The sequence below is a fragment of the Dermochelys coriacea genome, chromosome 3, assembly GCF_009764565.3.
Source record: "Dermochelys coriacea isolate rDerCor1 chromosome 3, rDerCor1.pri.v4, whole genome shotgun sequence".
Taxonomy (NCBI): Eukaryota; Metazoa; Chordata; order Testudines; family Dermochelyidae; genus Dermochelys; species Dermochelys coriacea.
This window is the reverse complement of record NC_050070.1, coordinates 88,333,608-88,351,209: the sequence shown is the minus strand read 5'-3', so window position 1 is coordinate 88,351,209 and position 17,602 is coordinate 88,333,608. Positions and strand designations below refer to the sequence as shown.

Here is a 17,602-nt window from a genome sequence, read left to right as displayed (position 1 = left end):
TTTATCACTGGCACTTAACAACTATGACTAAGTATTTACTTTAAAAAAAAAAAGAAGAAGAAAGTATCTCTCTTTGCAAAGTGTTAGTACTCACAGTGCCTTCTTTTAAAATCACAGCAGCTAGAGTTTATGCCACAAGTTGGCAACAAAGACTCTCTCTCTCTCTGGCTACAAGATGAACCATACTTGCCTGTTCACTGTCACTGTTTTTGCAGGACATCAAGAAACTAGATCGTGATTATTGGGAGAATGGGTTGACAGCAATGGAGTGTGCCTTGCACCTGGAAAAGAATGTGAACCAGTCACTCCTTGATCTGCACAAGCGGGCAACTGACAAGAATGACCCTCATTTGTGTGACTTCATTGAAACTGAAGTTTTGCAGAGTAGCAGGGATTTTCAGAGTCGCAGGTTCAAAGCACTAGCCCAGCTGTGGAGAGTTAATTCCCCACAGAATGCTATAGAAGAGGGGAGTGCTGTGAAGAATTTTGGCTGAGTCAGAGATGGAAGAACCGATAGAGGTGGTGGCTTTGCTTGGGATGTTCTGTGGAATTTGGCAGGAATAAGCTATACTTTAGACTTGACTGAAGCAAGTAATGCAACAAACCCGGGCAAGATGCAGGAAGCATGACCTTTCCTCATCTTTCCATTTTAGCTCTTGGTCCTAGCCTTTGTGTGAGGGGTGGAAAGCTCTTTGTATGTTTTCCTCACCTTGCTGCTTCCCCATTCCAATCTACTCAGACTAGGCAAGAAATGATCTTGCCTTTGATTTGGATTTTGGCTGAGAGGAAACCCTGTTATATTTTTGTTTGGCCCTTAAAGGGGCAGGATATTCTTTCGATGTTTACTCTTCTCTCTTACAATGAAGCACATAATAAAAATGTTTAAACTCCGGTAAAGAATGCAAAATCTCTTCTGTTCAAACAGGTCTCTTACACGTGGGAAAGATGTCAGTTTAGTTTAGCCCTAATCCCTCTGCCCCTCGTTAGCACAGGACTGTCCTTCACAGGGTATTTTCTATTGCTTTGTTCAGTCTAATTTGTTTAAATTTCTAACATATCTCAGTGCTGGCAAATCTCTCTTTAATATCATTCCACTCAGCATAATACAAAATAATGGCTCAAACAATAATAGACTTTGCAAATTGAAATGGCATGCCCTTTGTTTTCCTCTTATCTGTAGTTGTTAAAAGACATTGATTCTTATCCTTGCCTTAGCTTCATTGATTAGTGACATTATTTAGAAGCTAAGCTAAATGAACTTTGGCCCAGAACCACAAAGGGACTTAGGTGCCTAAGTCTCAAGCCCAGGTGCCTAAGTCCCAGTTTGGGCTTTACTGCGATCCACAAAACTCCTGCTAAACCCAGTAGGTACTGTCCTAAACTCACTTGATGCCTAAATTTTCAGGGGTAAAAGTTCCCTTGGTGCTTATGTTTCTGCCTCTGTGCATGTAGGCTGCTACCTCCTTCTTGGCACCCAGATGCTTATCTCCTGCCTAAGCCCCAAAGCAATCCACCAGGGAAAGATAGGTACTCAGCTGCCTAAATTGAAGGCAAGGCCCACTCTGGAGGGTGACCTCTGAGCAGGTTTACCAGAGTGCAGCTCCCAATAACAATCCAGCTGGAGGGGGTTACCCACCTTTTAGATCACTCAAAGATCACTTAGAGAAAGGATTTGAACGGGGGGGGGGTCTCCCACCTGTAAGGAGAGGGCTCTAAACACAAGGCTAAAACTCATATGGTGGGCATCCCCACCTCTTCTCTAGCCATTTTGTGTGGAGTGAGGGAGGTATGTAACTCATATTTGTAAGATATGTCTTAGGCTTCTAAGCTGCCTGATGTTCATGCATGCCTAAGCAGAGATAGACTCTTCCTTCCAGCCTAGATATAAGCACTTATCTCAAAGAGAGGGAAGGGGATTAGCAATCCCTGTCCATTGGCATCTTCTATTGACTAGCTTAGGTGGCTCTGGGCCTTGTGTACTAGCTTTTTGTGGATTGCATTCTTAGGTGCCTGTCTCTCCCCATTTATTGTATGGGGAGCCTAGGTGCCCAACTTGCCTTTGTGGATTGCAGTATTGTTCCTGAGTAGCAGCCATGTTAGTCTGTATTCGCAAAAAGAAAAGGAGTACTTGTGGCACCTTGGAGACTAACAAATTTATTTGAGCATGAGCTTTCGTGAGCTACAGCTCACTTCATTGGATGCATTCAGTGGAAAATACAGTGGGGAGATTTATATACATAGAGAACATGAAACAATGGGTGTTACCGTACACACTGTAATGAGAGTGATCACTTAAGACAAGCTATTACCAGCAGGAGAGCGGGGGGGAGGGGAGGAACTTTTTATAGTGATAATCAAGGTGGGCCATTTCCAACAATTGACAAGAACGTCTGAGGAACACTGGGGGGTTGGGGTGAGAAATAAACATGGGGAAATAAGTTTTACTTTGTGTAATGACCCATCCACTCCCAATCTCTATTCAAGCCTAAGTTAATTGTATCCAGTTTGCAAATTAATTCCAATTCAGCAGTCTCTCATTGGAGTCTGGTTTTGAAGTTTTTTTTGTTGAAGAATTGCCACTTTTAGGTCTGTAATCGAGTGACGAAAGAGATTGAAGTGTTCTCTGACTGGTTTTTGAATGTTATAATTCTTGACATCTGATTTGTGTCCATTTATTTTTTTACGTAGAGACTGTCCAGTTTGACCAATGTACATGGCAGAGGGGCATTGCTGGCACATGATGGTATATATCACATTGGTAGATGTGCAGGTGAATGAGCCTCTGATAATGTGGCTAATGTGATTAGGCCCTATGATGGTGTTCCCTGAATAGAGATGTGGACAGAGTTGGCAACGGGCTTTGTTGCAAGGATAGGTTCCTGGGTTAGTGTTTTTGTTGTGTGGTGTGTGGTTGCTGGTGAGTATTTGCTTCAAGTTGGGGGGCTGTCTGTAAGCAAGGACTGGCCTGTCTCCCACGTTCTGTGAGCATGATGGGTTGCCCTTTAGGATAGGTTGTAGATCTTTGATTATGCATTGGAGAAGTTTTAGTTAGGGGCTGAAGGTGATGGCTAGTGGCGTTCTGTTATTTTCTTTGTTGGGCTTGTCATATAGTAGGTGATTTCTGGGTACTCTTCTGGCTCTGTCAATCTGTTTCTTCACTTCAGCTGGTGGGGATTGTAGTTGTAAGAATGCTTGATAGAGATCTTGTAGGTGTTTGTCTCTGTCTGAGGAGTTTGAGCAAATGCAGTTGTATCGTAGAGCTTGGCTGTAGACAATGGATCATGTGGTGTGATCTGGGTGAAAGCTGGAGGTATGTAGGTAGGAATAGCGGTCAGTAGGTTTCTAGTAAAGAGTGCGTTTATGTGACCATCGCTTATTAGCACCGTAGAGTCCAGGAAGTGGATCTCTTGTTTGGACTGGTCCAGGCTGAGGTTGATGGTGGGATGGAAATTGTTGAAGTCATGGTGGAATTTCTCAAGGACTTCTTTTCCATGAGTCCAGATGATGAAGATGTCATCAATGTAGCGCAAATAGAGTAGGGGCATTCGGGGATGAAAGCTGAGGAAGCGTTGTTCTAAATCAGCCATAAAAGTTGGTACCCATAGCAGTGCCGCTGATTTAAAGATATACATTGTCCCCAAATGTGAAGTAGTTATGGGTGAGGACAAAGTCACAAAGTTCAGCCACCAGATTTACCAGGACATTATCAGGGATACTGTTCCTGACGGTAGTCACCTTTGTGTGGAATGTTGGTGTAGAGGGCTTCTACATCCATAGTTGCCAGGATAGTGTTTTCAGGTAGATCACCGATGGATTGTAGTTTCCTCAGCAAGTCAGTGGTGTCTTGAAGATAGCTGGGAGTGCTGGTAGCATAGGGCCTGAGGAGGGAGTCTATATAGCCAGTGATTTTTCTATGTACCTAAAAGTTAGGCTTAGGGTTTTTTTAAAAAAGTTCTATTTAGTTTCATCTTCTAAGACCAACTTCATCTGCTTTTTCATTTGGTCACATTACCAATTTTAGGGGCTTCATTTCTTCATTTAGTAAACTTGAAGAATTTCCTCTAATTAATTTCTAATGGCAAACAACATCTTGACCTCATTTTGTCAGAAACTGCAGAGTTGCACTGTACCATTTAACAAGGGAATGCCACATACATGTGATTAATACACAACACTTCCAATGACCATATTTGACTCCTTTTTTGAATATTGAATGTATCTAGCATTGCATTTCAATTCTCAGATGTCATAAAAGTCAAGAGGTCATAACACCTGGTGCTTCATCTTATTAAATGAGCAAGAATATATGAAAAATAGAACTTCAAGATATTATACAGTAAGTACAAAAATAAAGTACAATTTCCTAGGCAAAGACTGGGTTCATTTTCTCTCTGTCTCTTTTTAACATTCATCTTAAATCTAGCAAATAGAAATATCCTGAGGCAATAACAAGAAAGGGTCAGGGAGAGAAATGCATGTTAGAAAGAGTTGGCAGGATATCAGCAGAAGGGGAATGAAAAGCAAAGGCACAAAGAAAGGACATGCTGAACTAAACACATATAAATCCATACATGCACCAAAATCCCACTCAGCATTAAGATTCTTATGCATGAGGAACAACAAAGCCAAGGGAACAGGCTGATATATCCCAAAGCCAAGGGAACAGGTCCTGTTGGTTAGGCTCTTAAAGAAAATACTAATTTCTGTGTGTCTGTTAATGTGATCAGCGCTTATAAAAAGTTGTGTTAACAAAACAACCCTCCCACAGCAAAACCAAAAAAAATTAAAATAAACCTGTGTAACCATCACAATGCATGCACTGTTTACCCAGGTAGCCATACTATCTCATTGTCTTTACTTTTATCTGCCCCAACCCACTCAGCACAATCCTGCACGTGTCATTCAGGTAAAACTCTTGAAGTCAGTGATGAGTTTTGCCTGTTGCCTGCATCAAATGTGCAGGACTGGGCCTTTTGTTGTCATCTACAGGTTTTTTTTGTTGTAATTTAGGGCCAATTTGTTATACTGTACTTAGAACTGTCCCAGGCCTTCTCGAAGCAGCAGAGTGATTGTATAGCCTGTATATCCTATACGACAGTGCAGCTTTCTCCCATGGTGAGCTAAGCCTGCATGTCAAACTGGTGGGTAGGAATGTGTATGAGGAACTGCCTATTTCCTACTATTTATCACCACTTTTGGGGTGCTGTTTTTCTTGGGGACACATGAAGGCAGCAATTCCTACACTCCCCTGAACACAGGGACTGCAACTGTGGTTAGCCCGTAAGCAGATGGAGTAAAGAAGGAGAAGGTTCCTTGCACCCTGCCCTGCTGCCAGGGTGAGTTACAGTCTGGCCTTTATATGGTAATCTCTTTGGAACTGTGACTCTCTTTTTTTATTTGTTTTGAAATTAAGTAAAGCACCATGGAAATAATTGGCACTATATAAGCTATGCATGATAAAAGCACTATACTAAGGCAGTGGATCAATACAGATCAGCTATACCTACTACAATAATTCAACACCACCACGTCCACTTACAACATTACATTTTCTTCGGCACTTTCCCATTCAAATACTTAATGGGCCCTGCTTAGTTTATCTGACTTGATTAGATCTTAAATGAGTACGGCTGCTTAGTACATGTGATATGGTCACAGCTCAAAGACTAGGTTGCATTATTGCATCACCATCATTCATTGCTATTCTTATCCTTTGTGTAGTTAGGTGAGCTGACTCAATTAGATGCTCTTGGTACCTTGTGAGTCATTACACTAACATGTAAATATATATGTGCACCCTTCCATTATTTAGGGTATGTCTGTGCTAGAAATGCAACAGAGGCACAGCTGCAACAGCTGTAATGTAGACACTTACTACAGCAATGGAAGGGGTTCTTCCATTGCTGTAATAAATCCACCTTTTTGAGAGCTGTGCTATGCTAGAAAGCTAAGTCGTCTTAACTAAGTTGATCGGGGGTATGAAAAATCCACACTCCTGAGCAGCATAGTTAAGCCAACCTAACCCCCATTGTAGACAGCGCAAGGTCAGTGGAAGAATTCTTCTGTCAACCTACCTACTGCCTTTTGGGGAGGTGGATTACCTATACTGACCAGGAGAACCCCTCCCGTTGGTGCAGGTAAGTGTCTACACTGAAGCACTACCATGGCGCAGGTACAGCAGTGCAGCTGTGTTGCTGTAGCGTTTCAAATGTAGACAAGCCCTGACAGGTGGTAGAGTTGTTCCATCAACCTAGATGTGTCTACACCAGGGCTTATGTTGGATTAATTAAATTGCACAGGGTGTGAAATTTTTCACAGCCCTGCGTGATGTAGTTAAGCTGACCTAACTTTGTAGTGTAGACTCACCCTTAGGCTGTGTCTAGACTACGGACCTTACAGCGGCACAGCTGCGCCACTGTATGATCTCCTGTGAGGCCGTTCTACGCTGGTGGGAGAGCGCTCTCCTGGCAACATAATTAAACCACCCCCAAAGAGCGGCAGTAATTACGTCGGCGGATATGCTCTCCTGTTGACATAGCACTGTCCACACCAGTGCTTTTGTCGGTGAAACTAATGTCGGTCAGGGGTGTGTGGTTTTTTCACACCCCTGACCGACAAAACTTGCTGACAAAAGTGCAACTGTACACAAAGCCTTAGTTTCATTTCTCATTTCACGTTTGTCCTCCCATCCATTCAACCCAATCCTGCACGTTATTCAGGCAAAACGTGTGTCGAAGTCAGTTTATCACTAACAAGAACATCAAGACAAAGAGTGAAATCCTGGTCCCATTGAATTAAATCACAGAACTCTCACTGACTTTAATTAAACCAGGATTTCACCTAATGTGTAAAAAGCATTAAGGAGGGCTGGTTGTCATGACAAAATCATGCATCCTCAAATAAGGCTATTTTACAGATATCTTTTTTTCTTATCCATTACTAAGTACCTCAACACCTTTTAGGCTTCAGTGTCATCACAAAATGTAAATTAATTTAAGTTAAACTTCCAAGAATAACAGATCAAAATATAATTAGAGACAGGCAAAAAGCATAGCTAATATAATAGGTCTAATGCTCTGAGACAGCCACCTAATATACATATATTTTATCAATAGTCATTTTAATAATGTATTGTGCTCATGGCATAATCCATCTGTTTTAATAATAGAAAGGAAAAAATCACTACAAGTACCCGGTCTAAAATATGAAAGTTCTAATACAGAGTCATTTTCAATAGCAGCTGTCCAAATCTGTGAAAATACATTTTTGCACATGATGTTTAGAATATGAATTGTGTTTTGGATTCTAAGTTGTACAGTGTGAATCATTGATCAGGGTTAGCTAACTCGCATTAGCTAACTTGAGTTAAAAAAGCAGTGAAGACACAGTAACTCGGCTTTTAATTTTGGTTAGCACATTGAGTTCAACCCCATAATGCCTACTGGCTTTAACTCAAGCTGTTAACTCAAGTTGCTGTGACTTTATGCTATTTTAGCCTGAATTAGCTAATGCAGACTAGCTAACCTAAGTTAAGAAGACTATTTATTCTTTGTAAATGTGTATGGTCACAATGATCTGTCTTTGGTTCATAAGTTGCAGGATCGAGGCATATATTAAAGTCTCCTAATGTTACTTGACAGGGGAGTTTTAGAAATATAGATTTTTTTAACCAGATTTCTTATTGTTATCAGCATCTGAATGATTTTTGTGAACAGAGCTAATATGGTCTGTTTTATGTGTGTGGTGGCAAGCCCCATGGAATTGTTGGATCAATATTTTAGGACCATAGCTGGCCTTGACTAGGATTTTCAAAGTGGGGCTAAAGAAGTTAGACACCAAGTCCATTGGGTGCCTAACTTAGGGTATGTTCCAACTTAAAGTGCTACAGCAGCACTGCCACAGCTATGGTGCTGTAGCCTTTTAATGTAGACATCACCTACAGTGACAGGATAGGTTCTCCTGTCAGCATAGGTAATCCACTTCCCCAAGAGGCTGTAGCTAGAGATGGAAGAATTCTTCCATCAACCCAGCACAGTCTACATGAGGGCTTGGGTCAGCTTAACTACACTCACGGGTGTAAATTTATCATGCTCCTGAGCAATGGAATTATGCAAACCTAATTTTTTAGTGTCGACCAGGCCTTCCTTAAGTCACTTTGAAAATCCATACCTTTAGCTCAATATGCGCTCATTATTCAAAAGCATTTTAGAACGTTCTCCTTAGAACTACACGGTATGAAGCTGCTACCTCATTAGACCCCCTGTTGGAATTTACCTTGTGCACCAGAGAATCTGCCCAGTCCTAGATGCACCATCTGGCAGAGCTATTCCATTGAATTAACAGAAGTGAAGGGCACATGGAATCCACATTATGCAAGAATGGTATGGAAACCTTTCAGTTTAAACAATTAAACTGCCTTGAGTTGTGTTGCAGGAGGATTAAAAAAAACCCTCAAACTCCTGCACCTTGTTCTGAAACAATCTTTTGGATTCTTGGAGTTATGTTTAATAATAGATTTTTTGTTATAATGTAAAGAAATATGCAGTATACTCCTGTTTACTCAAAACATTATCTGAACGACTGAATTATACAAATTTCTTCCTCATCCTCCAGTATGAGATACATGGGTTACATGCTGCAGAGACCATGTATATCATGCTGGGGGACAAGGAAGGGATTCAAATACTGTAATAATAGAATCATAGAAGATTAGGGTTTGAAGAGACCTCAGGAGGTCATCTAGTTTAACCCCCTACCCGAATCAGGACCAACCCGAACTAAATCACCCCAGCCAGGGCATTGTCAAGATGGGCCTTAAAAACCTCTAAGGATGGAGATTCCACCACCTCCCTAGGTAACCCATTCCACTGCTTGACCACTCTCCTAGTGAAATAGTTTTTCCTAATATCCAACCTAGACCTCCCCCAATGCAACTTGAGACCATTGCTCCTTGTTCTGTCAGCTGCCACCACTGAGAACAGCCTAGCTCCATCCTCTTTGGAACCTCCCTTCAGGTAGTTGAAGACTGCTATCAAATCCCCCTTCATTCTTCTTTTCTGCTGACTAAATAAGCCCAATTCCTCAGCCTCTCCTCATAAGTCATATGCCCCAGCCCCCTAATCATTTTCATTGCCCTCCACTGGAATCTCTACAATTTGTCCACATCCTTTCTGTAGTGGGAGCCCAAAACTGGATGCAATACTCCAGATGTGGCCTCACCAGTGCCGAATAGAGGGGAATAATCACTTCCCACAATCTGCTGGCAATGCTCCTACTAATGCAGCCCAATATGCAGTTATTCTTCTTGGCAACAAGGGCACTCTGTTCACTCCATATCCAGCTTCTTGTCCACTGTAATCCCCAGGTCCTTTTCTGCAGAACTGCAGCTTAGCCAGTCGCCCCCCAGCCTGTAGCAGTGTATGGGATTCTTCTGTCCTAAGTGCAGGACTCTGCACTTGACCTTGTTGAACCTCATCAGATTTCTTTTGGCCCAATCCTCCAATTTGTCTAGGTCCCTCTGGACCCTATCCCTACCCTCCAGTGTATCTACCTTCCCCCCCGGATCCCTCCCCAGCCCTCCATCTTATTCTTATCTGTGAACTTTCTGAGGGTGCAACCCATCCCATCATCCCAATCATTAATAAAGATCCTGGTGATGTCAAGGAATTATGACGTGATTGGAATAACAGAGACTTGGTGGGATAACTCACATGACTGGAGTACAGTCATGGATGGTTATAAACTGTTCAGGAAGGACAGGCAGGGCAGAAAAGGTGGGGGAGTAGCACTGTATATAAGGGAGCAGTATGACTGCTCAGAGCTCCGGTACGAAACTGTGGAAAAACCTGAGTGTCTCTGGATTAAGTTTAGAAGTGTGTGCAACAAGAGTGATGTCATGGTGGGAGTCTGCTATAGACCACCGGACCAGGGGGATGAGGTGGATGAGGCTTTCTTCCGGCAACTCACGGAAGCTACTAGATCGCATGCCCTGATTCTCATGGGTGACTTTAATTTTCCTGATATCTGCTGGGAGAGCAATACAGCGGTGCATAGACAATCCAGGAAGTTTTTGGAAAGCGTAGGGGACAATTTCCTGGTGCAAGTGCTAGGGGAGCCAACTAGGGGGAGCGCTTTTCTTGACCTGCTGCTCACAAACCGGGTAGAATTAGTGGGGGAAGCAAAAGTGGATGGGAATCTGGGAGGCAGTGACCATGAGTTGGTTGAGTTCAGGATCCTGACGCAGGGAAGAAAGGTAAGCAGCAGGATACGGACCCTGGACTTCAGGAAAGCAGACTTTGACTCCCTCAGGGAACAGATGGCCAGGATCCCCTGGGGGACTAACATGAAAGGGAAGGGAGTCCAGGAGAGCTGGCTGTATTTCAAGGAATCCCTGTTGAGGTTACAGGGACAAACCATCCCGATGAGTCGAAAGAATAGTAAATATGGCAGGCGACCAGCTTGGCTTAATGGTGAAATCCTAGCGGATCTTAAACATAAAAAAGAAGCTTACAAGAAGTGGAAGGTTGGACATATGACCAGGGAAGAGTATAAAAATATTGCTCGGGCATGTAGGAAAGATATCAGGAGGGCCAAATCGCACCTGGAGCTGCAGCTAGCAAGAGATGTCAAGAGTAACAAGAAGGGTTTCTTCAGGTATGTTGGCAACAAGAAGAAAGCCAAGGAAAGTGTGGGCCCCTTACTGAATGAGGGAGGCAAGCTAGTGACAGAGGATGTGGAAAAAGCTAATGTACTCAATGCTTTTTTTGCCTCTGTTTTCACTAACAAGGTCAGCTCCCAGACTGCTGTGCTGGGCATCACAAAATGGGGAAGAGATGGCCAGCCCTCTGTAGAGATAGAGGTGGTTAGGGACTATTTAGAAAAGCTGGACGTGCACAAGTCCATGGGGCCGGACGAATTGCATCCGAGAGTGCTGAAGGAATTGGCGGCTGTGATTGCAGAGCCCTTGGCCATTATCTTTGAAAACTCGTGGCGAACGGGGGAAGTCCCGGATGACTGGAAAAAGGCTAATGTAGTGCCCATCTTTAAAAAAGGGAAGAAGGAGGATCCTGGGAACTACAGGCCGGTCAGCCTCACCTCAGTCCCTGGAAAAATCATGGAGCAGGTCCTCAAAGAATCAATCCTGAAGCACTTAGAGGAGAGGAAAGTGATCAGGAACAGTCAGCATGGATTCACCAAGGGAAGGTCATGCCTGACTAATCTAATCGCCTTTTATGATGAGATTACTGGTTCTGTGGATGAAGGGAAAGCAGTGGATGTATTGTTTCTTGACTTTAGCAAAGCTTTTGACACGGTCTCCCACAGCATTCTTGTCAGCAAGTTAAGGAAGTATGGGCTGGATGAATGCACTATAAGGTGGGTAGAAAGCTGGCTAGATTGTCGGGCTCAACGGGTAGTGATCAATGGCTCCATGTCTAGTTGGCAGCCGGTGTCAAGTGGAGTGCCCCAGGGGTCGGTCCTGGGGCCCGTTTTGTTCAATATCTTCATAAATGATCTGGAGGATGGTGTGGATTGCACTCTCAGCAAATTTGCGGATGATACTAAACTGGGAGGAGTGGTAGATACGCTGGAGGGGAGGGATAGGATACAGAAGGACCTAGACAAATTGGAAGATTGGGCCAAAAGAAATCTAATGAGGTTCAATAAGGATAAGTGCAGGGTCCTGCACTTAGGATGGAAGAATCCAATGCACCGCTACAGACTAGGGACCGAATGGCTCGGCAGCAGTTCTGCGGAAAAGGACCTAGGGGTGACAGTGGACGAGAAGCTGGATATGAGTCAGCAGTGTGCCCTTGTTGCCAAGAAGGCCAATGGCATTTTGGGATGTATAAGTAGGGGCATAGCGAGCAGATCGAGGGACGTGATCGTTCCCCTCTATTCGACACTGGTGAGGCCTCATCTGGAGTACTGTGTCCAGTTTTGGGCCCCACACTACAAGAAGGATGTGGATAAATTGGAAAGAGTACAGCGAAGGGCAACAAAAATGATTAGGGGTCTAGAGCACATGACTTATGAGGAGAGGCTGAGGGAGCTGGGATTGTTTAGTCTGCAGAAGAGAAGAATGAGGGGGGATTTGATAGCTGCTTTCAACTACCTGAAAGGGGGTTTCAAAGAGGATGGCTCTAGACTGTTCTCAATGGTAGCAGATGACAGAACGAGGAGTAATGGTCTCAAGTTGCAATGGGGGAGGTTTAGATTGGATATTAGGAAAAACTTTTTCACTAAGAGGGTGGTGAAACACTGGAATGCGTTACCTAGGGAGGTGGTAGAATCTCCTTCCTTAGAGGTTTTTAAGATCAGGCTTGACAAAGCCCTGGCTAGGATGATTTAACTGGGACTTGGTCCTGCTTTGAGCAGGGGGTTTGGACTAGATGACCTTCTGGGGTCCCTTCCAACCCTGATATTCTATGATTCTATGATTCTATGTTGAACAAAACCAGCCCCAAGACTGACCCCTGGGACACTCTGCTTGATACCGGCTGCCGACTAGACATCGAGTCATTGATCATTACCCGTTGAGCCCAACGATCTAGCCAGCTTTCTATCCACCTTATAGTCCATTCATCCAATCCATACTTTTTTATTTTGCTGGCAAGAATACTATGGGAGACCATATCAAAAGCTTTGCTGAAGTCAAGGTATATCACGTCCACTGCTTTCCCCATATCCACAGAGCCAGTTATCTCATCATAGAAGGGTTCGTCAGGCATGACTTGCCCTTGGTGAATCCATGTTGACTGTTCCTGATCACCTTCCTGTCCTCTAAGTGTTTCAAAATGGATTCCTTGAGGACCTGCTCCATGATTTTTCTGGGAACTGAGGTGTGGCTGACCGGTCTGTAGTCCCCCAGATTCTCCTTCTTCCCCCTTTTTAAGATGGGCACTATATTTGCCTTTTTCCAATCATCTGGGACCTCCACCGATCTCCATGAATTTTCAAAGATAATGGCCAATGGCTCTGCAATCACATCAGCCAACCCCCTTGAATGCATTAGATCCAGCCCCACGGACTTGTGTATATTCAGCTTTTCTGAATAGTCCTTAACCTGTTCTTTCACCACTGAGGGCTGCTCACCTCCTCACCATACTGGGCTGCCCAGTGCAGCAGTCTGGGAGCTGACCTTGTCTGTGAAGGCTGAGGCAAAAAAAGCACTGAGTACTTCAGCTTTTTCCACGTGATCTGTCACTAGGTTGCCTCCCTCATTCAGTAAGGGTCCTACACTTTCCCTGACCTTCTTTTTGTTGCTAACATACCTGTAGAAACCCTTCTTGTTACCCTTCACATATCTTGCTAGCTGCAACTCCAATTGTGCTTTGGCCTTCCTGATTACACTCCTCCATGCTAGAGCAATATTTTTATACTCCTCCCTAGTCAATTTCCACTTCTTGTAAGTTTCCTTTTTGTGTTTAAGCTCACCGAAGATTTATCTGTTAAGCCAAGCTGGTCACCTGCCGTATTTGCTAATCTTTCTGCACATCGGGATGGTTTGTTCCTGTAACCTCAATAAGGATTCTTCAAAATACAGCCAGCTCTCCTGTACTCCTTTCCCCCTCATGTTATTCTCCCAGGGGATCCTGCCCATCAGTTCCCTGAGGGAGTCAAAGTCTGCTTTTCTGAAGTCCAGGGTCCGTATTCTACTGCTCTTCTTTCTTCATTTTGTCAGGATCCTGAACTCGACCATCTCATGATCACTGCTGCCCAGGTTGCCATCCACTTCTACTTCCCCTACCCGTTCTTCTCTGTTTGTGAGCAGCCGGTCAAGAGGAACACGGTCCCTAGTTGGTTCCTCCAGCACTTGCACCAGGAAGTTATCCCCAACACTCCAAAAACTTCCTGGATTGTCTGTGAACTACTGGATTGCTCTCCCAGCAGATGTCAGGGTGATTGAAATCCCCCCATGAGAATCAGGGCCTGTGATCTGGAAACTTCTGTTAGGTGTCCGAAGAAATCCTTGTCTACCTTATCCTCCTGGTCTTGTGGTCTATAGCTGATAACCACCATGACATACTGGAGCTCTGAGCAATCATACTGCTCTCTTACATACAGTGCAACTCCCCCACCTTTTGTGCCCTGCCTGTCCTTCCTGAAGAGTTTATACCCATCCATGACAGTGCTCCAGTCATGTGAGTTACCCCACCAAGTCTCTGTTGTTCCAATCATATCAGAGTTCCTTGACTCTGCCAGGACATCCAATTCTTCCTGCTTGTTTCCCAGGCTTCTTGCATTCATGTACAGGCACCGAAGATAACTAGCCGATTGCCCTGCTTTCTCAGTATGAATCAGGAGGCCTCCCCTGTTGCACCCTCCTCCTTGTGTTTCTTCATGGTATCCCACTTACCTCGGGGCTTAAGTCTCCATGCCCTGGCCAACCTAGTGTAAAACCCTCCTCACTACGTTAGCAAGCCTGCCTGTGAAGATACTCTTCCCTCTCTTCGTTAGGTGGATCCCATCTCTTCCTAGCAATACTTCTTCCTGGAACAACATCCCTGCTTGTAAACACATTCACTAGAATATGCATGGAAGCTGAGTGCAAGAAAGATGAAAACACAGCCAATGCACATTTAAAGTGTTACTCAAGTGAATAGTCACAAAAAGAGGTTGGATGTATGGGCTGAGCTCTCGGGGTCACCCAGGAGAAGAATGATTTTCTGCAGTGTCAGAAGCATTCCAAAGAGGCAGCAAAGGAGCTGCTCAAAGATGTTGTTGTTGTTTTCTCTTTCCAGAAAACTTGTATGTATATAATTGGTCCATGACTGAGGCTCCTAGGCGCTACAATAATACAAATTAATACAAAACAAAATAACTACTACTAATAATAATTGTATTTAAATTTCAGTGTGGGGGAGGGAGAAGCAAAAAGTGCAGACAGTGATGGATGGGAAAAGGGGAGAATGAAAGACTGGTACTTTCCAGTTATGTGAGGTTTTTAATGAAGACACAGAGAAAACAATAAAATTTAATTTACTCATAACCAACCCTGCAAGGTTTCTTTATCAAAGAGCATGTGGGATAAAGAAATGATAGCAGAAACATTTGCAGAATTAGCATCCATACAGGTAAAGGCAGATGAGGCAGAAATAGCAGAGGCAGAGACAGATGCTGAAATGGCAGCAGTAGCATCTCTTCAGTACACACACTGAAACCACACATTAGGGGATTGGGCTTTGCTCCAGACTCTTTCCTGTAACATTCCAGCATCTCTCATTTGCTGCAAGTTAGTCACCAAGCTGTGGAACATACCTGCTACATACTGTGTGAGGAAAAGGGCAAAGCCAAAGAGGAAAAAAAGCTTTTTTTGTGACTTTCCCTTTCTGAACTTTGTTGGAGATGGAGACTGAGCTCTGTCACAGATTAGTGGCTTGTGACAACGGTTTGGGAGATAAGCATTCTCTGGGATACAGAGCACTAAGATATAAAAGGAAAGAAAAAAGGAGCTGTAGTCGATTGGGTTAAGGGAAATTATGTATCTGCCTTGACAGAATAATAAAAACAGGAAAATATGCATTTTAATTGAGGTTGCCACCTGCCCCAATTTCAGGAGACAGCCCTGATTTGGTTTTAGTGTTTCCTGTAAGAAGGATTTGCAGGTTTTTAAAGCCAGCCTGAAGTAATAACAGAAATAGCTCTTTTCTCCCAAAGGATCCCAGAGTGTTTTACTTACCAAACATGCTATACACTTCATCCTCACTGAAATGCAGCTATTTCTGGTGTGGAATCATTGCATCTGTTTACAGTTTACAGCAACACTATAGGACTGTTCAACACAGGAAGTGAATAACACCATATTCAATTGAAACCACAGGGGGCTTTTGTGTAGGCAGAATGTAATTATTCAGATTGGAATATTGGAAGGGTTACTCCCATGGCTAAGAATTATCAGTCCCTTAACAAGGAAGGCAAACAGAGGGAGTTTGCCTGGGAGTTTGCCTGGGGAGAACTCACTGAGGCTTACATCTTGCAGACTCCTCTGAGTAGTTACTACAACTCCTGAGGAAGCTCGTAGAAGGAAGGTAATATGGATGGTGAGCATTCAGCTGTTGTTGTGACCTGCACAGGATGTGCCATGTTTGTCTTTCTTCCACATGACAGAAGTGACTTTGTCTGTACAAAGTGCAAGCTGGTCTCCATATTGGAAGAGAAGGTTCAAGGTCTGGAGAAACAAGTATTGACCCTGCATTGCATAAGAGAAACTGAAGATTTCCTGGACAGACATCAGGATATGCTTCTACGAACACAACGTTCTGAAATTTCAGAGGGGGCTGCACAGTGGGGACAGAAGGACGGTGAAGAAATTTGGCAGCATGTCACCTCCAGAAGAAGAAAGGGGAGCAGCCACACAGATACAGGTAAGCAACTGTTTTCATGTTCTCTCCACAGGTACTAATGCAGAGAGTGGACTAGATGATACATCTGAGGGAAGGGAACAGAAAGAGACTCCACCGATTGGAAGGCATGAGATGCACTGTCCTAGGAATGATGACCGCTCCCAAGAGAAGGAGGCGGGTGGTGGTGGTTGGGGACTCTATCCTCAGGGGGACTGAATCATTTATCTGCTGCCCCAACTGGGAAAACTGAGAAGTTTTGCCAGGAGCTAGGATTCACGATATGATGGAGAGACTGCCGAGACTCATCAAGCCCTCAGATCGCTACCCCACCTGGGCACCAATGATACTGCCAAGAATGACTTTGAGTGGATCACTGCAGACTACGTGGCTCTGGGAAGAAGGATAAAGGAGTTTGAGGCACAAGTGGTGTTCTCGTCCATCCTCCCCGTGAAAGGAAAAGACCCGGGTAGAGACCATCGAATTGTGGAAGTCAATGAATGGCTACGCAGGTGGTGTCGGAGAGAAGGCTTTGGATTCTTTGACCATGGGATGGTGTTCCAAGAAGGAGGAGCACTAGGCAGAGATGGACTCCACCTAATGAACAGAGGGAAGAGCATCTTTTCAAGCAGGCTTGCTAACAGTGAGGAGGGCTTTAAACTAGGTTCACTGGGGGAAGGAGAACAAAGCCCAGAGGTAAGTGGGGAAGTGGGATACTGGGAGGAAGCACGAGCAGGAAAGCATGAGAGGCGAGGGCTCCTGCCTCATACTGAGAAAGAGGGACGATCAGCGAGTTATCTCAAGTGCCTATACACAAATGCAAGAAGTCTGGGAAACAAGCAGGGAGAACTGGAAGAACTGGCACAGTCAAGGAATTATGATGTGATTGGAATAACAAAGACTTGGTGGGATAACTCACATGACTGGAGTACTGTCATGGATGGATATAAAATGTTCAGGAAGGACAGGCAGGGCAGAAAAGGTGGGGGAGTTGCATTGTATGTAAGAGAGCAGTTTGACTGCTCAGAGCTGTAGTATGAAACTGCAGAAAAACCTGAGAGTCTCTGGATTAAGTTTAGAAGTGTGAGCAACAAGGGTGATGTCGTGGTGGGAGTCTGCTATAGACCACCAGACCAGGGGGATGAGGTGGCTGAGGCTTTCTTCTGGCAACTATCGGAAGTTACTAGATCACAGGCCCTGGTTCTCATTGGAGACTTCAGTCACCCTGATATCTGTTGAGAGAGCAATACAGTGGTGCACAG

The 17,602-nt window shown here is 44.1% G+C and overlaps 1 long non-coding RNA gene across 1 annotated transcript; it reads left to right on the top strand.

Moving 5' to 3' along the window:
* Positions 1-212: 212 nt before the first annotated feature.
* Positions 213-16,961, top strand: LOC122459317. Its single transcript, XR_006279919.1, has 3 exons — positions 213-354; positions 3,785-3,788; positions 16,951-16,961. It is a non-coding gene; the product is annotated as an uncharacterized LOC122459317 (long non-coding RNA).
* The last annotated feature ends 641 nt before the right edge of the window (positions 16,962-17,602 follow it).